Below are 24,740 nucleotides of genomic sequence, written 5' to 3' on the forward strand. Positions count from 1 at the left end.
AGACATGTTCAATAGGTTTCATGTATGGAGAACATGCTGGCCACTCTAGTCGAGCAATGTCATTATCCTGAAAAAAGTCATTTACAAGATGTGCACGATGGGGGTGCAAATTGTCATCCACGAAGACGAATCCCTCGCCAATATGTTGCCAATATGGTTGCACTATAGGTGGAGAATGGCATTCACATATGATACAGCTGTTACGGCACCTTCCATGACCACCAGCGGCATACATCAGCCCCACATAATGGCACCCCAAAACAGCAGGGAACCTCCCCACCTAGCTGCACTCGCTGGCCATTGTGTCTAAGGCGTTTAGCATCACTGGTTTGCTTCCAAACACGTCTCCAACAACTGTCTGACTGAAGGTGTATGTGACACTCAATGGTGAAGAGAACGTGATGCCAATCCTGAGCGTCCATTCGGCATGTTGTTGGACCCATCTGTACTGCACTGCATAGTGTTGTGGTTGCAAAGATGGACATTGCCATGGATGTCGGGAGAGAAGTTGCACATCATGCAGCCTATAGTGCACAGTTTGAGTTGTAACACGACGTCCTATGGACGATGTCCTGTGGCTGCACAAAAAGCATTATTCAACATGATGGCGTTGCTCTCACGGTTCCCCTGAGCCATAATCCATAGGTAGTGGTCATCCACAGCAGGAGTAGCACTTGGGCGGCCTGAGCAAGGCTTGTCATCTACAGTTCCTGTCCCTCTGTATCTCCTCAATGTCCGAACAACATGGCTTTGGTTCACTCCGAGAAGCCTGGACACTTCCCTTGTTGAGAGCCCTTCCTGGCACAAAGTAACAATGTGGACGCGATCAAACCGCAGTATTGACCGTCTAGGCATGGCTGAACTACAAACATCATGAGCTGTGTAACTCCTTCCTGGTGGAATGACTGGAACTGATCGGCTGTCGGACCCCCCTCTGTCTAATAGGCGCTGCTCATACATGGTTGTCTACATCTTTGGGTTGGTTTACTGACATCTCTGAACAGTCAAAGGAACTGTGTCTGTGATACAATATCCACAGTCAACATTTACCTTCAAGAGTTCTGGGAACTGGGATGACGCAGAACATTTTATGATGTAGGTATTATGGGATGGTCCTGATCAGCCAAAATGGTCACACAGTACTTGGCAGTGATGCGACCTTGCAAAGTAACCATGGGGCCCATAGAATACCACGATATGATTCCCAAATCGTCACATACAGGTCAGAGGTATGGACGTTGACAGAACACGATAAAAATGCACTAAGAACCATTGAGAGGAAAATACTACGCAAAATCTATGGGCCAATAAGGAAGGAAGAGGGCTGGAAAATACGCCACAATGCAGAATTACATGAGTTAGTACAAGGCAGGGACATAGTAAAATATGTGAAATCGCAGCAAATACAATGGCTAGGGCAATTGTAGAGAATGCCATAGGATAGAATTCCAGGAAAAATGATGAGAGGTGTAATCCATTCAGCTAGGCGAAAGGGAGACCTACAAGAAGATGGATCGACGAGATAATTATGGATATTACCAGTATGGGAGTCCGGGGGTAGAAAAGAGCAGCAAATAACCGAGAAGTGTGGAGGAAGATTGTTGAAGAAGCCAAGGCTCACCAACGGCTGTAGCGCTACTGAAAAAATATCACCGAATCCCAACCATATTTCACTCTCTGGACTTAAACTCGTCCAGAAGCTGAAAACATCCGGCCCAGTAACGTTTTTCCATTGTTCCACAGTACCATGTTTTCATGTTGCGGGCATCTGCATCTCGGGTGAGCAGCTCGCCCTCCAATTCCCCGCTTACGGATCTGCTTTCGTGTTGTTTTGGTAATGACCAGGTCCGCCAGTGCGACATTTAGTTCTGCTGTGACTTTTGCACCATTCGTCCTCTTCTTTTTCGTCAGAATCCTCTCCAATGACCGTGTCCGTCACGATCACCCAACACACGCTTTCGAACGCCATGTGACTTGGTGGATGATGTTTTTCCGTTTTCCCTACACGCGGTATAAATCTTCGATCCGGTGCCTCTTGAAAAACGAACAACTTCAGCTACCTTGGTTACAGGAGTATGCACGACACGACGACAAACAATTTGCCCCCGTTCGAATGCACTGAGTTTCTACACAAAGCACTCATAGTTACGCAGAACACTGCTCTGACAATGATTGACACTTTGAACTTTTTTTTTGTCGTCAGTCTTCTGACAGGTTTGATGCGGCCCGCCACGAGTTCCTCTCCTGTGCCAACCTCTTCATATCCGAGTAGCACTTGCAACCTTACGTCCTCAATTATTTGCTGGATGTATTCCACTCTCTGTCCTCCTCTACAGTTTTTGCCCTATACAGCTCCCTATGGAAGTCATTCCCCCATGTCTTAACAGATGTCCCATCATCCTGTCCCTTCTCCGTATCAATATTCTCCACACATTCCTTCCCTCTCCGATTCTGCGTAGAACCTCCTCATTCCTTACTTTATCAATTCAAATAATTTTCAACTTTCGTCTGTAGCAGCACATTCTCAAATGGTTCGATTCTGTTCTGTTCCGGTTTTCCCACTGCCCATGTTTCACTACCATACAATACTGTACTCCAGAACTACATTCTCAGGAATTTCTTCCTCAAATTGAGGCCTATAATTGATACTGGTAGACTTCAACTGTCCAGGAATACCCTTTTTGCCCTTTCTAGTCTGCTTTTTATATCCTCCTTGCTCCGTCCGTCATTGGTTAGCTTACTGCCAAGGTAGCAGAATTCCTTAACTTCATCTACTTCGTGACCATCACCACCTTTCTCACTCTTCCCATTTCTGCTACTTCTCGTTACTTTCGACTTTCTTCGATTTACTCTCAATCCATACACTGTGCCCATTAGACTGTTCATTCCGTTCAGCAGATCATGTAATTGTCCTCTTGCACTTAAGGATAGCAATGTCATCAGCGAATCGTATCATTGATATCCTTTCGCCTTGAATTTTAATTCCACTACTGAGCCTTTCTTTTATTTCCCTTATTCCTTCTTCGATGTACGAATTGAAGAGTAAGGACGAAAGAGTACAATCCTGTCTTAAATCCTTTTTAATCCAGGCGCTTCGGTCTTGGTCGTCCACTCTTATTATTCCCTCTCGGCTCTTGCGCATATTGTATACTACACCTTTCTCCCTATAGCTTACCACTATTTTTCTCAGAATTCGAACACCTTGTACCACTTTACATTGTCGAACGCTTTTTCCAGGCCCAACAATCCTATGAACATGTCTTGCTTCCATTATCAACCACAATGTCAGAACTGCCTCTCTTGTAGATTTACTTTTTCTAAAGCCAAACTGATCATCATCTAGCACATCCTCAATTTTCTTTTCCGTTCTTCTGTATATTATTCTTGTCAGCAACTTTGATGCATAAACTGTTAAATTGATTGTGCGATAATTCTCGCGCTTGCCAGCACTTGCAGTCTTCGGAATTGTGTGGATGATTTTTTTCCAGAAGCCAGATGGTATGTCGCCAGATTTATACATTCTACATACCAACGTGCATAGTCGTTTTGTTGCCACTTCCCCCAATGATTTCAGAAAAAAAATGGAAATGACCGTATGGCATCGTTGGCCGAGAGGCCCCTATTTTTTATTTTTTATTTTCCCCCCCTTTTTTTCTCGGTGTTGCTTAACTTCGGTGATCGGACGAGAACCGACGTATTTTTTTTTCTTTATCTCCAACCTAGCTGGGAATCAAACCCGGACCCACTTGCATGGGAGGCGAACACGTTACCACCTAGCTAAGCAGGTGGACAATGATTTCATAAATTGTGATGGAATGTTACGTATCACTTCTGCCTTCCTCCAAAGCTCTCTTAAATTCTGATTCCCTATATCTTCTAAAGCGACTCCTGTTTCATCTCCTAACAAATCTTCCCCCTCATAGAGGCTTTCAATGTATTCTTTCCACCTATCATCTCTCTCATCTGCATTTAACAGTGAAACTTCCGTTGCACTCTCAATGTTACCATCCGTGGTTTTAATCTCACCGAAGGTTGTTTTGACTTTCCTGTATGTTGAGCCTGTCCTTCCGGCAATCATTTCTTTTTCGATTTCTTCACACTTGTCATACAGCCATTTAGTCTTTGCTTCCTTGCACTTCCTATTTATTTCATTCCTCAGCCACTTGTATTTCTTTATTCCTGAGTTTCCCGGAACATTTTTGTACTTCCTCGACTAGCTGAAGTATTTCTCCGGTTACCCACATTGAACGTAGTGAGGCCATGTCTCAGGTGCCGTTCGTGTTCAAGTACAACAGTGCCACCAGCAGGCTTGGCTAGCCCTGCATTTCTCGCGGAGCTCTCAAATTTTTGTCCAAATCTTGCACCATAGCCTCCCACGCATGGGCTCCGTAGTGACAACGCAGGCAAGGTTACATTAGTTAATGCGCGCACAGGGATATTTAAGCACCTATTCTTCCCACGCTCCTTACGTGATTGTAATGGGAAGAAACTCAAGTAAGAAGTGCCTCTACAATGCATTTTAAAGTGATTTGCCTGTTACAGGAGTAAATGTAGAAATCCCTACAACATCATGCACGGAGATCTGTTTCAATCGTGGTTACGAAGTTGGCATGCACTGCCGAACATATTTTGCAACATATGATGAATACGCGCATGGATATTACAATTTATGAATGGGAGGGACACTAAATGCCACGCTGCTAAATCATTAAGCTTCGTTATAAAATAATTGGGATATACCTGTGGAAATGGGCGCCCGCCCCTTAGAGTGTAATGGATCTAGGACTCAGACCACAGCTACATATCCACCACAAATTTGTGTGTCTGTCGTGCCAAGCTTTGAAGCCAGCATCAAGTTTAGGTGACAGGGGGTTTAAGTCCGTGTCTTACGCGCTAAGTGTTGCAGTAATTACGTCATTTTTTTACCATTTGTAGGTGAAATCAAGCAATGATCCCAGCAGCTGAAGAACCTACTGCATTTACAATGCAAATTACATTTAGCATAAGGTCTTAGAAATTCCGAATACTAAAGCAATTGTTGTCGTTTTCACGTCCTCTTATATATACAATATTGTGCCCTGCCCGTGACGTAATTTGTTCGAATGAAATAAACTTGTGTTCCTGCTGGGAATTTATTTAATCATTCTATTATTATCGCCAATTGCGAGTAGTAATATGACCTTATTATGAATGCTTTATTCTTTCTGCATTCGTCTCTTAACAGCAGTCCCAAATTTCCAATTTATAACTGTGACAGATATTTCTTTACTACATTTTTTTTCTTATGGTGCCAGCGCGATACTCGAGATTAAATCAAATTATTCTGAATTTCTCGCAATGCGAGAAGACAGTTAGAACTGAGATTACAAAATACAAATTAACCGTTTTTCAGCACGCTGCTTGCCAAGCAAAAAAGGTAAAAAGGGTAAAATAAATTAAGAAGTGAAATGATAATATTGTGCGTTCAATAGTATTGTGTACATTTTCTGGTAAAAATAATTTTTATTATGAAGTCAAAAAAGTGGTGCGTGTGTGAAATATATAGTCCATTTACTTTTAAGTAAGGATAAGAAGTGATATTTCTAATTATACCACGTACTAATAGCGGTGTGCGAATATCTAAGTATTAAAGGTAACTAGTCTCACGCGTATAGTGGAACAGAAAATTTAATTGGGATACATTAAGGTAGAAGAAATTTTGCCTAAAAGTCACTAAATTACTGAACTATTGCCAATATATGAATATACTATAAGCTTAGGTTACATCCATCGTAAATCACGCTAGCCGAAGCATAAATTTCCACAATTCGATAATAATATGCATCCATATTTATAAAATATACCATAGTCAAAGAGATTTAGTATAGATAAAACCTTGAATTGTTAGTAACACTGTATTTGTAGTTTTTTTCTATTTACGAGGGGGTATAAAAAAAAGAATTATTTTTTAAAAGCTACTTACTTTCAAATTGTTTACAAAACAACGTTATCCTCTCTAAAATACTCTCCATTACAGCTAATACATTTGCCCTACTGGTGCTTCCACTGTTGGAAACATTCTTTTATAGACACCTTTAGAAATGACTGACTGCTCCTGCCTCTTTTTTTTTCCTCTTGACTCCTTCAGTGTTTTCAAATCGGTGTCCTTACAAGCCTCTTTTCCTGCGTGGAAAAAAGATAAATTCACACGGAGCCAGGTCAGGCGAGTAAGGTGCGTGGGGCAGCGAAACCATGGCATTTTAGTCAAACACTAACAGAGACGGCTGTATGTGCAGGTGTGTTGTGGTGGAAGAACCAGTGTCCTGTCTGCCACAAATCGTGTCTTTTTTTGACGAACACTGTTGCGCAATGTTCTTAAAATTTCCAAATAAAAGGTTTGATTGACGGTCTGACCCGGGAGAACAAACTCTGAATGAACTATGTCACTGAAAAGCAAATCAGCATTGATTTGATGTTTGATTTGACTTACCGACAGTTTTTTTTTTTTGGACAGAGTGACAATGACGTCTTCCATTGGCTTGACTGTTGTTTGGTTTCTGGGTCGTAAATAAAGCATCTTGACTCATCACCAGTAATAACCTCTAACAGAAAATCTGGATCAGTTTCATGCTTTTGTTTCAAGGTAAGACACGTTTCAACTCGACGTCCCTTTTGATTGCCATTCAGTACCTGAGGAATAAACTTGGCAGTAACCCGTTTCAGCCCCAAATCTTCCGTTAAAATCCGCTGAACCGAGCTCCAAGGTAACCCACTAATCTTTGACGTTTGATCAATTGTCTGTCGAACGGTCTGTGAGTACGAGCTCTGGAATTTTTAAAATATTTTCGTCGATTCGGTTAGTTGATGGACGTCCAGAACAAGGTTTGTCATCAATCGATAAGTTGCCATTTTTATATCGAGCAAACAACTCGTACACTTGAGTTTTTCTCATAGCGTCATCTCAGTAGGTTGTTTTCAACGTTAAAACAGTTTCTGCAGCAATTTTACCGAGTAGAAAACAAAATTTCACAGCTGCACGCTGTTCACTTAATCTTGTCATCGTAAGAAACGAAACAAGAACAAACCAGCGCTAGCAAAAACAATCATTGCAGATGACCAGAACAAGCCATGTCGACAACACAGGTAGCAATGAACTGGGAATGACTTGAGCTATACACGCCTAGCGGCAGAAATGCTTACTACACAAGTTCTGTCTACGGTAATGTTATTCCGTTTTCTTTCCCTTTTGTGGTTACTCCCTCGTATTCTTGTTATAAGATGCTGAATTACCTTTTATTAATGATTTCTAGCTTTTTTCCCCTTTTGTAACGCTGTACATCGCGCGACGCTGGAGTACTACCCAATCATTACTGAAATACCTCATGTTTTGCTGTCCCTGTTAAGATACACATTTTAACTCAATACCGCGAGATACTTATTTAGATCAGCTCGATCGAGCAAGTTCACAAAATTCGACAAAGAAACTGCAACGTAAAACAAACCGATGTTTTCCGTTGACAATGGGCATCGCATGAGACACATGATGAGTAGTATTTGTTTGGGTTAGCGCCATCTACACACTGTAAAAACGTACTTCGAAATATTTGCCAAAACACCAGAGAAAATTTGCCTGACGAGTCTTAGCAGAAAGCCCCGGTAATGTGTACAAGACACTAAAAAAGAAGTGTCACATGTTCCTACAGAAGGCAGTACTCGTCAAAACTAGAAGAAAAGTTCCTATAATAATTTTATGTCCGGAAACCAATACCTATTGAGATACTTGGTGATTGTAGTATTCGGTGGTGTTCAAAAAATGTTCAAATGTGTGTGAAATCTTATGGGACTTAACTGCTAAGGTCATCAGTCCCTAAGCTTACACACTACATAACCTAAATTATCCTAAGGACAAACACACACACCCATGCCCGAGGGAGGACTCGAACCTCCGGCGGGACCAGCCGAACAGTCCATGACTGCAGCGCCTGAGACCGCTCGGCTAATCCCGCGCGGCTTCGGTGGTGTAGGCCGCCTTATTGTTACAGTTCACTGTTCACGGCTGAATGGTTGTAATTTGCAGGACACTGATGGTTGAGTTGGCAGCAGTCGTAGCAAAATGGTTCAAAGGGCTCTGAGCACTATGGGACTCGACTGCTGTGGTCATTAGTCCCCTAGAACTTAGAACTATTTAACCCTAACTAACCTAAGGACATCACACACATCCATGCCCAAGGCAGGATTCGAACCTGCGACCGTAGCAGTCGCACGGTTCCGGACTGCGCGCCTAGAACCGCGAGACCACCGCGGCCGGCCAGTCGTAGCAATGCAGCGATGTGGTACACTAGTCAGTTGAGGCTATGTTGGCCACGCACAACGTTAACGAAACAAAATTAGCGATTCTGTGCAGTGTGGTCAGTCTGCACTGGAAACAGTGCGATGGAGGCGTACTAACCCAAGAGGGGCACGGTAGACATGGTATTCTGTTGTGGGCTGGTGTTGGCGGTAATCTCCAGGCCTTTGAATTGTGTGCCGAACGGCACCCACAACGCGCCATTCCATTTGCAAGAACGCTCAGCAGGCTATTCCAGCGACTTGCACACACTGGATCATTCCGACAAGGACAGCGGTACGCACGGCACAGTTCGCGCGCCAGAGATGGAGGAGCAGATATTGTGAATTGCACAAGATAATTCTGAAGCTAGTGCGCGAAGAATTGGAGCTGCTGTAGGTAACAACCGTACTCGTACGGCCAGTTGTATACCAGCAGTTGCTTTATCTCTATTACATACAATGGTTGCAAGCTTTTCTGCCAGGCGATCACAATGTCCGATTATAGTTCCGCCAATGGTTTCCACAACAGATTTCTGATCTAATACCTGCTGAGATACGAGCCACTGAAGATACGATTTTCATGGGCTGTGCGGCTGGTTCCGGCGGAGGTTCGAGTCCTCCCTCGGGCATGGGTGTATGTGTTTGTCCTTAGGATAGTTTAGGTTAAGTACTGTGTAAGCTTAGGGACTGATGACCTTAGCAGTTAAGTCCCATAAGATTTCACACACATTTTAAAAATTTGTTTGATATAATTTTCTGGAACACTGCACTGGAAGACAGCGACACTGAAGAGCCAAAGAAACTGGTATATGCATATTCAAATACAGAGATATCTAAATAAGCAGAATACGGCGCTGCGGTCGGCAACACCTATATAAGACAACAAGTGTCTGGCGTAGTTGTTAGATCGGTTACTGCTGCTACAATGGCAGGTTATCAAGATTTAAGTGAGTCTGGACGTGGTGTCGTAGTCGGCACACGAGCGATGGGACTAGCATCTCCGAGGTAGCGATGAAGTGGGGATTTTTCCGTACGACCATTTCACGAGTGTACTGGGAATATCAGGAATTTGGTAAAACATCAAATCTCCGACATCGCTGCGGCCGGAAGAACATCCTACAGGAACGGGTCCAACGACAACGGAAGAGAATCGTTCAACGTGACGGAAGTACAACCCTTCCGCAAATTGCTGCAGATTTCAACGCTGGGCCATTAACAAATGTCATAGTGAGAACCATTCAACGAAAGATCTTCGATATGGGCTTTCCGAGCCGAAGGCTCACTCATGTAGCCTTGATGACTGCACGACACAAAACTTTACGCCTCGCCTGGCCCATCAACAGTGACATTGGACTATTGATGACTGGAAACATGTTGCCTGGTCGTACGAGTCTTTTTTCAAATGGTATCGACTGGATGGACGTGTACAGGTATGGCGACTACCTCATGAATCCTGCATGTCAGCAGGAGACTGTTCAAAGTGATGGTGGCTTTGTAATGGTGTGGGGCGTGTGCAGTTAGAGTGATATAGGACCCTGATGTGTCTAGATACGACCCTGACAGGTGACATGTACGTAAGCATCGTGTCCATCCATTCATATCCAGTGTGCATTTCAACGGATATGGACAATTACAGCAGGACAATGCGACACCACACGCGTACAGAATTTGCTACAGAGTGGCTCCAGTAACACTCTTCTTAATTTAAACACTTCCCCTGGCCACTAAACTCCCAAGACCTGAAGATTATAGAGCATATCTGGGATGCTTTGCAACGCGCTGTGCAGCAGATCACCACCCCATCGTACTGTTACGGATTTATGGACAGCCATGGAGACTTCATGGTGTCAGTTCCCTCCAGTACTAATTCAGACATTAGTCGAGTCCATGCCGCTACGTGTTACGCCCCTTACCTGTGCTCGCGGGGGCCCTACACGATATTAGGCAGGTGTACCAGTTTATTTTGCTCTACAGTGTATATGGGCCTATTACGAAAAGTAATGGTCCCTTATGGCACGCCAAAAGTAACTTTTACGCCTGAAGACTTATCTCCTTTGAGAATGGCATGTTGCGTTCTGTTTGCTGGAAACTCTTCAGTTCAGTCGCACAGTAGGCTTGATATTCCGTTCGCTTTTACTGATTAGGTGGCAGTGGGAAACTGTTTCAAACGCCTCGAGGAAGTCAAGGAACACGGCATCTGCAACATCCCGTTGCCAGCGATGTGGAAGTCGTAGGATACTCTTAGCAGTGCCAGTTGTGTTGATAGCTCGAGCGGCGCGGTCTATTGCCCGACGAATTTGTAACAGTTCTGAAGCGAATGCCGTGAAGTGTTTCCTTCAGCTTAGAAATCGAGTTGAACTCAACGAGGGCTTAAGTGAGGGGGACGCAGCAGGTGGTGTAGCACATAGCAGACCCATCAGTCAAACAAATCAGCAACAGCTTGCACTGTACATGCTTGAGCATTGTCTTGCAAACTGATGGTCAGGTCCTGCAGAAAGTGTTATCACTTCTGTCTCTAAGCTGGTGGTAGGTTGTGTTCCAAAAAAGAACAGCATAGAGACAGAAGTGATGACACTTTCTGCTGGACCTGACCATCATTTTGCAGGACAATGCTCAAGCACGTACAGTGCAAGTTGTTACTGATTTGTTTGAGTGATGGGGCTGCTAAGTGCTATACCACCTACTGCACTCCCCTGACTTAAGCCCTCGTGAGTTCAACTCCATTCCTAAACTGAAGGAAACACTTGACGGCATTCGCTTCAGGACTGCTACAAATTCGTCGGGCAATAGACCGCGCCGCTCGAACTGTCAATACAACTGGCACTGCTAAGAGTATCCTACGACTTCCACATCTCTGGCAACGGGTTATAGACAAGGCTGGTGACTACTTTGAAGGTCAGCAAAACTTTGATACACGTATCTATTTCGTACCAGCTGTGAATATATAGTTGTCACTATTAAAGTTCCGATCCTCGTATTAGAAGTCACACTCTAGCTGTCCTCACTGCAATCTTCGACAATCTACACATGTCTTACTCCCACGATATCTTTTTCCAATTAGTAAGTCAAGTTTGGTTGAAACTGCTCCAGGTGACACAGAGTTATGCTTATTTTTGCTTTCGATCTCCTTCTCACTCATACTCTTAAGTCTTCTAGAGGATTTCTTTCTTTTTCTTTTTTTTTTTCTCCAAACAGTGGGTCATTTATGTACCAAGAGTGTTGAAATTGTTCTGGGCCTTCCGATTTTTCTGCCGCCAACCTATACTGTTGCAAGGCCTATCGTGTCCTCCTTATCCACCGGTATCCCTTCTGTTACTGACTCATATTTGTAGTAAATCCATGTACATAATTAAAGTTTATTTTCAGCAGCAAAGGTCATTCCAATTTATTGCAGTCTCCATAGTACTTTTCTTATTTATCCAAAGTGGAATAATTATTTACCTGATATTGTCATAATGGAATTTTAGCTCTGTTCCCGCACTTGCAGAAAATTGTAATGAATTAATGGGGGTCCGTCTTCTTGCGAGAAAACAATTTTTTTGATCTGTTTGATCCCCGAGCATATTTTACCACATTTGAGACAACAATAAAAGAAACAACTCGCTGAAGATGCCACAACTATGCTGAAACATGTTCGGGGATTAAACAAATCGAAAATGTGTCTTGTTGCAAGAACGTAGACTCCCTCTTTTAACTCGCTTAGCCGATGCTTTTGTTGTCTGCAGTTACACATCTCTTTTCGTCTCCATTACTCTGCGTTGTTTTACTTGTTCATTTAATAATACTGTGCGCCATTTGCTGACATATTTTTCGTTCAGCCCCAGACGAAATGGGAGAGCCTGGAGGAAAAAAAAAAAAAAAAAAAAAACGCATAGTTAGCGGCATTCGTCAGCACGCTGCTTCCGGGATCCGAGGAGACGTGTCGGCCTGGAATCGATTCCTCCTAGGCCGATGTGTCGGACAGCCTGGATGTGGGCTTGGTCAGTAGCCATGTCCCTCCCCAGTTACAAGATTCGTAAACAGTTAAAAAACGTTCGCATACTTTCGCGTGGGATAACACTAGACGCAGATAGGTCCACAAATTTCGTGTGCGGGGGGAGGAGAGGTGGAGGATGGCAATGGCGACGCAAGAAAGGGCGTTGGTCCATCCTCTACAACCAACGCAGCCAAATCCAATAATTTTTGTGACGACCACATGAATATAACGGGATTAAGGCTAGGAAACAAAAGCAGGGCAGCCCAAGCAAGCATTCCGACGATCAGCTCCAGTGGCTTAATGAGAACCCGGAAACCTAAATAAGGCTGGCGGGACGAAGCAATGAATCGTAATCCTTCTGAACTTGTGGTCAGAAACTTGGCCACTGCTTTATAACTGACGGCAAAACATAGTCTTATCACTACCGCGTATTAAGCTTTTGAGTGCAACCTCTTCATCTCGACTAATAAGAAATATATTTACCCATCTAATAGTTCTGTTACATGTAATTGACGATATAGGGCGCTGAAACTTGTAGCAGTACGGTGGGACACCTTACAGAAGGTGAAAAAGGTATTGGTGTGTGTATCTTTGCCGTTACATGGGTTCTGTATGCAGACAAAGGTCACCAGTTCCTTTGTGCCGTATACGACACGCGGGAGGCGAAGAGGGTAAGATTTGGCAATTGTCTGTACTGGATCTTTCGGCATGAAATCCCACATAAATTTAAGGGGTAACCTGTTCAAATATTTTTAAAAAATCGAATTTTGGCTTAAAACGTTCTCTAGGATGCTTGCTTTATTGTAATGTGCATCCCGAGCTCCGTTAACGAGTTAAAACGCGATCAGTGCTAAAAAGAGTCTCCGGAAGGTTATTCACAGAGGGAATAACAGGTCTACTCGCGGTCGGTGTGACAGCAAGTAACTTCAACGGCGCCCTAGTAGGCATTAAGGAATTGTGAAAGTGTTCGAACTTGCGATCGGGCCGGCCTGTTAACAACTTTCACACAAAAGCGGACGAGAAGTGAATCGAGAGAGCAGAGCAGCGAATAGCAGAATTTGCCAAAGAGGCATGTACGACCACCATTGCCACGAAGACGATGAATGAGGATTTCCTGATGGATATTGAGGGGTGCTGTATGGTTCCGGAATCGCATACATCGCCGCTTTCCGTTATCTTCTTAGGCGAAATCATGTCACCATGTTGTTAGAACTTAACATTTTTCAATTATCCGACGTATGCTGATAAAAAATATAATGAAAATGACTTGTACAAAATTATTTTCTTACAGGTCCAGTACGAGGGCTTCTGGAATGCCTGCCGATGACCAGTATTGCGCCTGGAAGGGATCCTTCCATCTGATGCAGCGGTTACGTCGTTGACAAACCGCAGGAAATAATCAATAATGGCTAACAATGTCCACAACAAAAAGAAATGAACCCGACAATATCCTTTTACAACATTAGTGGTAGACGTTATAACGCGCCCGTCGTGCTCTTCTACGAAAGATGTTAGTTTATTGAAAATATGACGATGAAGACATCGGGCTACCCGACGCCAACGTATGATTAAATTTCAGTACATGCCGTAAAATTATCCCAGTTTTATGATCACGTGCTGACAATTGGTAATTAAAACGAAACAAAACCGCTCAGAAAAATGGTAGGCTGGCATGTAGTTGCTAAATATGTGTAACACTACCTCACTGGATCACATATTGATCTAATAACGTAATAACACTAATAATTAATACTCACACTATCATGTACGCACATTGAAGTACTACTCATAAAATACTGCAGGTTACAAAACTGAAAGATTGACTGCAATGGCTGAAACAGCACGTTGGTAACCAAGCTTTATACCGTACTTCAGTGCCAAAATTATTTGTTATGAAAGATTTGAAAATATTTGGTAGAAGGAATCAGTTGTTTAAACTGGTTTTAACTCAATAGTCTCAGAATGTGAACGCAAACTGTTAGCGAAAAATTGCATTTGGTAATTTCCAAGAAAGGATGTACGTCGAAATCGCGGCCTCACTGCGAGCGGTATATATCGATCGATCGACTCTCGAAGCGGGAAATATGGATACTGTTTCTTGTTTGGACAACGGAACGTTGAATGAAAGTAGCAGAACATCGCACCAGTTTAGTGGAAGCCATGAGCGAATCTAGTGAAACGTCGATGTCGAATTCTCTCACGTGGAAGCAGTTGATTTGCAGTTTGAGTAATACCAAAAAAGGCCTAGAATTCTTTTGCCCATATGGATTTTTTCCAAATCGCGTCGCGAGGAATTGAGTTCACTGAGCTCCGCAAATTCTGTGTCGCTGTCGAAGAGTACATAGAAAGTTAATTTTCCTTTTCAACTTATGTATAAGAAATACAGGAACGGAAGTTGTATAATAAAGAACACGCAACTTCGACAGTACAAAATTAGGTACTGACCAGAGCATCGTACTTGTTGCGTGTAAGTATGGAACAGGACGACTACGTAAGCATAAAATAGAATGTTTCGGGGTTTATAGCGGAATCGAGCGGGCGTCAGGAAAGTACTTCATTTTACCAAAGGGAAATAAAACGTTGTTGCCTCTTATTAAACACTTCATTTTACCAGGTGATGACCGATGGTTGTAAATCATACAAACATTGAAAAACGAGGGAACTGATCATGACTTCATCGATCATTCAGTAGAATTTTATCGTCCGATGACCCATGGACAAACAGAACACTGAGTGTCTCTGGAAGTCACGAAGTCTATTAAGAAAGAGGAGAGACACGAGTATCGAGATTAATTGTACATATATCAGTTTTTCTATTTTCACAGCTTTCGACTGTCTGGCAAATCTGTGACACTCTCCCACTTTCCATAAAAGACGTGTTGGGATTGTATCATGGGTAAGGGAAAAAAGGAATTTGTCCGTTGCCTACACAACAGATGGTATTGTGCACGACGTTGATATGACTGATACGTGATGTTATTCATTTCTTTAAGAAATTATCGAGAACGAAAAAAGAGCAGTTACTCTCTCTTCTCGAACGACGTTCTATTTTCAATATGTTCCTTTTTCCACGTCTCTCTTGTCAACATCTATATATACATTCCTATGCGCGCGCAGTAAGGTTGCGACTTCAATGGGCACCGTTCCGTGGAAATTATCCTGCTCTTCATAAATAATTATGACTGAGGGATTGTTGCTGTGACTTGACTGTTCAGTGGCAGATAAATAATCTCTATATCTTTCCTCGTTCCTTTTACAGTCATGTTACGTTAATTATTATTGAGTGGCAGATCTCTTCCGTGGTATTTCTACATAAAGCCAAGTTATTAATATTCTTCCATACATATTTCATCGATCATCACAGAATGTTCACACTTACACATTGTGTACAACGAACCGACTGCCACAGACACTTCTCTCAAAGTTGTTCCGATGAAGAAATTGACTAGTTAACAAGAGCAGCTCACGCACACGTACAACCATCCTTTACATACATTGTTTCCTTTAAACGCACATTCTATTTTTCAGTATAAATTAACTTTTGAAATAACTCATTACACAAATAATATTATCCACAAACACTAAAGTGCTCAGACAGAAATGACTGCTTGTGCAAACAGTTTCTTATGCTGCTAACAGATGGCGTTAGTGGCGACGGTTACAGAATATTACAGAACACTGGATTGAATGGATTGGAATTAACCATTTACTGGTACATGCAAAAATACTGTGACGAAAAAATAGTAAACCACTTAAATTGTATGTATACGGTAACATGAACAATTTTATAGACTTTTTTTCGAAGTACTGTGTCTTGGCTCTATGTATCATCGGCCAGAAAAGGCACTTGGGTTTTACAATACAAACACTACATTGTTTTTCCTGTGACTGAAAAAGGTTTAAGTTTTGCAGCATTTCATATGAAATGTCTTTAAACAATTCTGTTTTAGCACAAAGTGCCGAACGATTCCACATTTTCCACATTTGACAGCCGAATACCCCTGGGGGCAAAGCCTACATCTTATCTGTTGGCCCATCCTCTAGCCAGTGACCAAAACTGACCTACTGCACACTACAGACCGGCTCAGGAGCTGCTGTTTACTTCTTACTGTTAAATTACTTTCCATCCAGTACTCAAAGCCAGGCTTCCTCTCCCAAGGAAAGATCAGTCCATTGGCCACGTCCCAGGTAAGAATTCACTAACTATTTTGTATAATAACTCATCTTTAAGATTTCCTCTTTCCGTTTACAACCAGTTTTCGTTGCGTAAGACAAACAGCGTCACAAAACAAGGAAGAAACTGTTGCACCGGTAATTGACGCTCGCATAACCTTGCATGGTAGCTGCTAAAGTTGCTCACTAGCCAGAAACTTCACCAGAGACAACAGACTATCGCTATATATGAGAGCTTAATAGCAGTTCGCTAGTACCATTGCCGATTGAAAAACGAAAATTTAAATGCGATGCAGAAAACAGTCTGCAATTTTGTTGTTGCTTGCGGGCAACACCGACAAGCAGAGGGTTAATAAACTCAGAAACGAAAACTTTTCTGTAGTTTATGTTTCTGCCTTGACATAACTTTGTCGTTGCTGCAAGGAGCATCATAAATTATTTAGAGGTAATTATAAGAAGTGAAATGAAATGAGATTAACACGTACAAGCAGTAGTAGGGAAGACTTCGATTTGCTGGAAGCATTCTGGGGAAGTGCGGTGAATTTCTTAAGGAAATCTCGGACAAGACGTTAATGCGACCCATTCCAGAACACTGTTCCGGCGTTTGTAGTCATCAAGTAGGTGTTATAACAGAAGTCAGAGGTATTAAGAGATGCGCCTCTAGATATAACACATCTGTAGAAATATATACGGCAAGGTAAAGCCGTCATCAATGCGAAGATTGGCTTGAGCAACAGATTGCTTTACAAGGCATCATCCAAACGCAGTGATACGCCGTTGCCTTGCTCCTACCTCTGAATTTTATCCATATTTATAGCGAGGGTCCTACGGTTCGACACGGACGCCGAAACATGGCGCATTTCGGAATTTTTCACAATGTCACACACTGACAGAGTTGAGGAAAGTGTAAGATAAAAATACTAGGAACCCAAGATGTTTCAATACGTACTCGGACACTTTACCGGCGTGCCACCGACCCACGCGAAAGATTAACAATCTGCTCGGGGAAACCTGTTGGGTAAATTTAGAGAACAGCTTTTCCAGGAAGACTGTGCGGTAATTCTGCTCTCACCTTCTCATATCTCTCCAACGAACCGTAAGAATAAGATAAGAGAGATTAGGGGGCGCACAGCGGCATATAAGCATTTCCCCCTTGCTCAGCTCGAGAATGGAATAGGAATGCAATTCGCTAATATTGGCACAATGTTGTTTCCTCCACAGATTATGCAATGGCTTGCGGAGCATACAAGGTGATTCAGGAAAACGGAAAATTTTAAAACTGTGTTCGTAGCCCTGAATGATTGTAAACACAGAGTAACATATCGAAACCAGCTCACGCCGTCTTGGCGTTTAGTGGTGGTTGTTAGTGTGTAACGTCCCGTCGACAACGAGGTCATTAGAGACGGTTGGCGTTTAGTTATCACGCTATACAGTATGTGGAGTGGAATGTACCATGATTTTTCCGTCAAAGCTTTTTATAAAATCTGTTAGTGTAGGTTATCTGTCTTGTGGTATGCCACATGATTTTTCCGTTAAAGCTTTTTATAAAATCATCACACAAGACGCGTTTCGTTTTTATTTAAAAAAAGCGTCATCTGTGGTTATTGGTGTTTCTTTACATAATTTACTGCTTCCCTTCGTGCTAGCAGTGAGTGGTGTCGGCAGGCTTTCACATCGTATCTGCACTAGGCAGTTTTTGGCCTTCTGCGTTATCTCTTGTGCTGTACTATTTACAACTGACTTCCTTAACTGTTTTTCATTCTTCACTCCCTGAATTTTGTTGTACTGCAGCCACTGGACAGTCTGTGTACACTGCCAAGATTATATCATCGCAGTACCAGACTGTCGCACACGGTTCGAGGAAGCCAGCTCACTGGGAAGTGCTGACGTACTTAGCTCGGAGCCATTCGAGTGTGTTTATAAGTGCCTGCGCGCCGTTGTAACTGTTTCTTAGGACAGCTGAGCGACGTTGGGAAGGTGTTTACAAATGGGGTCAGTTCTGGCGATTCGGATTTTCTATACAGGCAGTCATATGATAGTTGCCAGCAGGGAGAAAGTGTCTTAATTACTTAGCAAAAAGTCTAAGAAGGAAGAGCTTAACTGCTTCGATTAGCTTCGTGGTTAGTGTTTAACGATGCTGGCTGATGTTCAATGGTTGCGGGTTCGATTCCTGGTAACCACAATTTTTTCCGGGAAGATGTGGAACAATGTTTACTTGACCTAGGAAGTGTTGTTACGGTAGATCGATAGACAAGAGCCACACTGTGTTATTACTGATTACGCAGAAGAGGACGAGAAGCGGTGTGAGATGAGTCAGAATATACTGTGCGTTTAACCTCTAGTCTTTCAGCCCAACGACTGCCAGGTGAATCAGACAACATTTTTGTGTTCACATTCGCGTTAATATCAAGTCACAATTTTTTTAAAAATATGCAATAATTTAGATTTGTTTTGAACGTGTTTCACATATTTCACTACGTAACAAGCATATCGAATATGTCTTCCTTGGCTTCCTAACTAGATGAGATATTCTAAAATGCCTCTCGGAAAACGTAGAGTATTTTGTCGCAACATCTGTATTGTGGGAAGGTTATATGTTCCTCGTGTTCCAAGTATAACACATTGTGCCATTTCGTAGTAGATAATCTTTCCGCCTTACAGGTGATACTACCACTTTCCATACCACAGTGGCGACTTTTCTGTGTGCATGTCAAATTTGAATAATACTGTCTTTGATAGAAAATAGCTAATTCACAGATAAACGTACAAGGATGTGCTGAAAAGTAATGTCTCTGAACTTTTTAAAGTGAAAACTCTTAACGCATTTTACGTAAAACAAACGTTATTAACATTCTACATAATTACTCTCCATGTGTATATGTTTGCAGTGATATACCGCTACAGGGTTCCGAAATATAGCGTGCGACATAGTGGTGTGTAATGTCTGACGTAATTATGTGACTGCGTGAGAAACAGCGTGCAGTAATCGAGTTTCGAGCTCAAAGAGATCGTCCATACATGGAGCACCCTATCCTTCAGCATGAAAATGCCATAAGACACCTGCAACAACCAGACTCCCTCGTTTGACATCAGTCATCGACCATCAGTCCCTACTTGGAGCTGTCTGATTTTCACCTGTTAATAAAATTCTGATAGTGGTGAAGTGGTGCAAGCAGAGGGGAGCATGTTGCTTCGTCAAACATTCTACAGTGACGAAATCAACAAACCGGTCTCTCGTTGGGACAAATGTGTTCATCGCCAGAATAAGGATGTAGGATGTTAATAATGTCTGTTTTCTTTAAAAAGCTTTAAAGAAATTTCAGTAAAAAATCAGAGGCACTATTTTTCAGCACGCCCTCGTGTACGGTATCTATGTTTACTTGTAAGTCTTTCAAATTATACTCAAATGCCTGAATAACAAGTAAATGTTTGTAGCGTAGTGTATCTGAAAATAAACCAATAAGGTAAAAAGGATCGTAATGCGTAGATACTAGGAGATATTGGCTAAATATACATCAGATGCCACCACAACAGTCCTTACGAAGTACGTGAGATATGGATGTAAATCTTGAAGGATATTCAAATACAGCAACAAATTTTCTAATTATACGCTGAGGACTACAGAACGAGTGACGGTGAAACAAAAGACAATTTCTTAACTGTATCTATTACATATACTAGAATTGTTTTTGTATTTACAATTATATGTTGTCGTTGTTGTGGTCTACAGTCCTGAGACTGGTTTAATGCAGCTCTCCATGCTACTCTATCCTGTGCAAGCTTTTTCATCTGCCAGTACTTACTGCAACCTACATCCTTCTGAATCTGCTTAGTGTATTCATCTCTTGGTCTCCCTCTACGATTTTTGCCCTCCAAGCTAAATTTGTGATCCCTTGATGCCTCAGAACATGTCCTACTAACCGGTCCCTTCACTTTTGTCAAGCTCTGCCACAAACTCCTCTTCTCCCCAATTCTGTTCAATACTTCGTCATTAGTTATGTGATCTATCCATCTAATCTTCAGCATTCTTCTGTAGCATCACATTTCTAAAGCTTATATTCTCTTCTTGTCCAAACTATTTATCGTCCATGTTTCACTTCCATACATGGCTACACTAAATACAAATACTTTCAGAAACGACTTCCTGACACTTAAATCTATACTCGATGTTAACAAATTTCTCTTCTTCATAAACGCTTACCTCATCGAACTAATAATGATAGTAAATTTTTTTAATATAGTAGGTACTGGGAGATGAAGAAGCTAGTACAGGATAGAGTAGCATGGAGAGCTGCATCAAACCAGTCTCAGGAGTGAAGACCACAACAACAGTTTCTGCAAAAATTGCCATTTTCTCCTCAACTTAATATATACGCCGAATCGTAGACAATGCTGTCGCCTTCCTTGCCGATCAGTACAACAAACTGGCAAGAATAATGTACTCCAACACTGAATGAAACGAGAGACACAGAGTGGATACAATCGCCGTTCACGCTTCACAACAACATACGGACAGCAATCCTCACACGCCTTAACACGCGATTTCTGTTACTTCATCAGTTATGTATGTATACCACTGTAAAATATTTAAAATGTATTCGCAAATCTTAAGATGTTTGTAGCAGGTCTACGGACTCGACGATCGAATCGACACTTCATGGCTTCAAGTTTTTGTTTTCAGCATTTTCGCACTACGGTGGACCTTCACAAGCGCCTTATCCACTGAGCAGTCGGAACTTGCAGTGAACAAAGCGTTCGTAAGTAAACATACCCAACTCGGTGGGTAATTTGATGTCAACATTTCCCGTTCAAATCGAATTAAAACGAATTTTCATGCGTTGATTATTCACTATTTGTGTAACAGTTGAAAACAATAGACTGGCTGGGTGAGATAAAGATATGTGAGCACAAAATAAGCAGTGTTGCATATGCGGATGACTTAACTGTGATGGCAGATTCGATTGAAAGTTTGTAATGTAATATTTCAGAGCTAGATCAGAAATGTAAGGACTATGGTATGAAGATTAGCATCTCCAAATCGAAAGTAATGTCAGTGGGAAATAAATATAAACGGATTGAGTGCCAAATAGGAGGAACAACGTTAGAACAGGTGGACGGTTTCAAGTACTTAGGATGCATATTCTCACAGGATGGCAACATAGTGAAAGAACTGGAAGCGAGGTGTAGCAAAGCTAATGCAGTGAGCGCTCAGCTACGATCTACTCCCTTCTGCAAGAAGGAAGTCAGTACCAAGACTAAGTTATCTGTGCACCATTCAATCTTTCGACCAACTTTGTTGTATGGGAGCGAAAGCTGGGTGGATTCAGGTTACCTTATCAACAAGGTTGAGGTTTAACATCAGAAGAGGCACCAATGTTAGTACTGAATAGGGGATCATGGAGGAATTTTATAAGGGGGCTAAGCTCCTTACTGAATGCTGAAAGGCATAATCAGTCTTAAATGATGATGATGATGTGTAACAGTTGACCGCTATAATCGGCAAAAATTAAAAATCTCTGGGACAGTGACTTTATTTAAAGCTAAAGTGGTTAAAGGAATTGTATTCTACCTCCATCTCAAGATACCGCACACTCTAAATTCTCTGTAAATATGAGAAAGCTCCACTGAAGGCAAGTGTAAACAATATCTTGTCTACGGAAAACTGTTAATGGGAATCAATACTGAAGAAAACTCAGAAGCATTATTTTGCTTATCCAAAACAATAACAAACTGAGAGTGGTAATTATTATGCTTCAGGGACTTAAGTTTTCATTTGCAGTATTAACATAAAAGATACAGATATATTTACGTGTAACTGTTTTATTCCAATAATTACCATCTGCGTGACGCTCGATATAAAACTGTTATACTCGTAATTTCAAGCACCGAAATCAGAACTAAAGAGGCGCTTCACCACCCAAGCACGCGCTCAATTTGAAACATATATTAGCGTACCGCGATGTGTTTTACTTGCATTCGGATTTCATTTCGTAATAGACACAAAACTCTTTGTTACTCCTATTCCCATTTCACATAATTAGACGTCAACAATGTACCGTCGTAAGCGGAATGGTAAGGACAACAAAAAAAGAAAAAGAAATAGAAGCTTTTGGGGCCAACCTCGTAAATATTAGACAACACGTTAACCTAGTTGTCGTGTTATACAATACAGCAACACTGACGGCTTGCTCAGCTTTCGTGTGAACAGTTTTTAACTATAATTTTTCACACAACTTACTTAGTTAACCCTGTTTCCGAAAATACGGCACTATCGCTCTTCTAAATGATTAATCTACAATTCACAATTAAGTACTGGTAGAGAGGGTTCATTGAACCACCTTAAAGCTATTTCGCTACCGTTCCACTCTCGAAGAGAGCGCGGGAAAAACGAACAAATCTTTATTTGCGAGCTCTGATTTTTCATGTATTTTTATGATGATCATTTCTCCGTATGTAGATGGGTGTCAACAAAATTATTTTCACAGTATGTGGAGAAAGTTGACCGAAATTTTATGAGAAGAACCTGCTGCATTATTGTCACCCCAAGCGGTGCGTCATGTTCCTGGCACTCTCTCCCCTATTCCGCGATGGTACAAAACGAACTGTCCTTGCTTGGACTTTTCCCATGTTCTCCGCCAGTCCTACCTGATGCGGATCCCAACCCACACAGCAATACTCCAGAATAGACAGACAATCGTAGGATAATTAGTCTCTTTAGTAATAACTGTTGCAGTTTCTAATTGTTCTGCCAACGAATCGCAGTATCTGGTTTGCTTTCACCACAACATTATCTATGCGATCGTTCCAATTTAAGTTATTCGTAACTGCAATCCCTAAGGACTTATTCGAATTTACAGTTTTTACATTTGTGTTATTTATCGTGTAAAAGAAATGTTGTGGAGTCTCGGCACTACAGACTACAGCTCCATTTTAAATATTTTGCAAATTAAAAGATAATCTGCGCGTTGTTCACGCTAACTAAACCGCAATGATGTCTCACTGAAGACGCACAATGGCTTGGCAAATCACACGATCTGTTCAAACGAAGCTGCAGCAGGATGTTACTGACGACAACAGTTATCGCTTAGCAGTCTGCCGGGTGGCGCAACGCGACGCCTTGGACATCCCACAGGCATCAGCGTATGAGATTTAACAGAATCACGCGCGGAATAGAACCACAGCTCATACTCCGGGTACTTGACCATTGATACCGCAGTAGGTGGCGAATAAGATGTTAAATCGCTCTCGTAAATATCAGCAACAGTATTTCCCTCTCTCTGACTCACTTGTTGCAAAGGAGAGAGAGAGAGAGAGAGAGAGAGAGAGAAACTGAAACAAATGAGAAGGAAGAAACATATCATTCAATGTGTTCGTTGAAAATTGAGTGTCGCAAAAGTAGATTACAGCGCATTAATGGCTCACTCGCCTCAGAGACGCCATTAACCGTGCTTCACAGGACGCAAAACATTCGCCTAAACATTTGACTGCAATTATTATATCGCTGGTGCGCTGTGACGAACACTCACCAACCTCCGCCTTACAACAATCTCGTGCATGCAGCTCATCACACAATTAAAACATTTCACACTAAAAACACAACGGGTACTGACCAATTGCACGTCTTCGACTCTTCTACGCGCTCATTATTGAAGCATTGTTCAGTTTTTCTCAGCGATATTGTGTGCAGGCGAAGCAACGTGGAGTGCTGGCAACAGTTATGAGACCAGTATTCACTCTAACGATGAACTCACCGTTGGTTCAACTGCGAACGAGAGACAACCACGACGAACACATAGTAAATCGACGCAGCACTTGACACGCAACTTCTCGCCTCCGCTGCCTGCGCGCGACTAATGCCCCTTGCGAGTGGCCTCAAGTGGGATTCAAGGTTCCCCGTGACTGGGTGGTTTACGAATGCGCCCACAGATGGCACCACGGATCACGCGCGGCCTATCAGGTCAGCGAGACAAGTCTTGTAAAAAAGAAGCACGCGCAGGCGGTCGCGGTTTTTCGAGCGCTCAGCGGATGTACAAGATGACGAGTACCGTGGGGCGCCATAATGTAAAGATTAATACCGTCAGAAAAGGTTCGACTAACGGTTCTCTCGACCCGGCCTACTTTCAGTGATTCGCTTGCTTCAATTTTGTGCGGAATCATTTCGGACCAAGTAGTTACAACGTCCTGTCTACTACCTGTTTCACGCGCGGATCCAGGGCTCTGTTCGTGGAGAAGGGTCGGGGGTCACCGTTTTTTTCTCCCTCTCCCTCCCCCTCACCTTCCATAA

The 24,740-nt window shown here is 42.3% G+C and overlaps 1 protein-coding gene across 4 annotated transcripts in view; it reads right to left on the reverse strand.

The window, feature by feature from the left end:
• LOC126279018 (uncharacterized) overlaps positions 1-24,335 on the reverse strand; it is a 174,758-nt gene extending 150,423 nt beyond the window's left edge. The window contains exon 1 of one of the 4 annotated variants that reach the window (XM_049979409.1): positions 24,208-24,335. The gene's annotated coding sequence lies outside the window, so the exon portion shown is untranslated. Of the gene's footprint in view, positions 1-24,066 lie in introns of all 4 variants that reach the window. The other 3 variants (XM_049979410.1, XM_049979408.1, XM_049979407.1) reach the window with 3 other exon arrangements.
• Between the last annotated feature and the right edge of the window lie 405 nt (positions 24,336-24,740).

This window comes from Schistocerca gregaria, chromosome 6 (assembly GCF_023897955.1).
Source record: "Schistocerca gregaria isolate iqSchGreg1 chromosome 6, iqSchGreg1.2, whole genome shotgun sequence".
In the NCBI taxonomy this organism is placed as follows: Eukaryota; Metazoa; Arthropoda; class Insecta; order Orthoptera; family Acrididae; genus Schistocerca; species Schistocerca gregaria.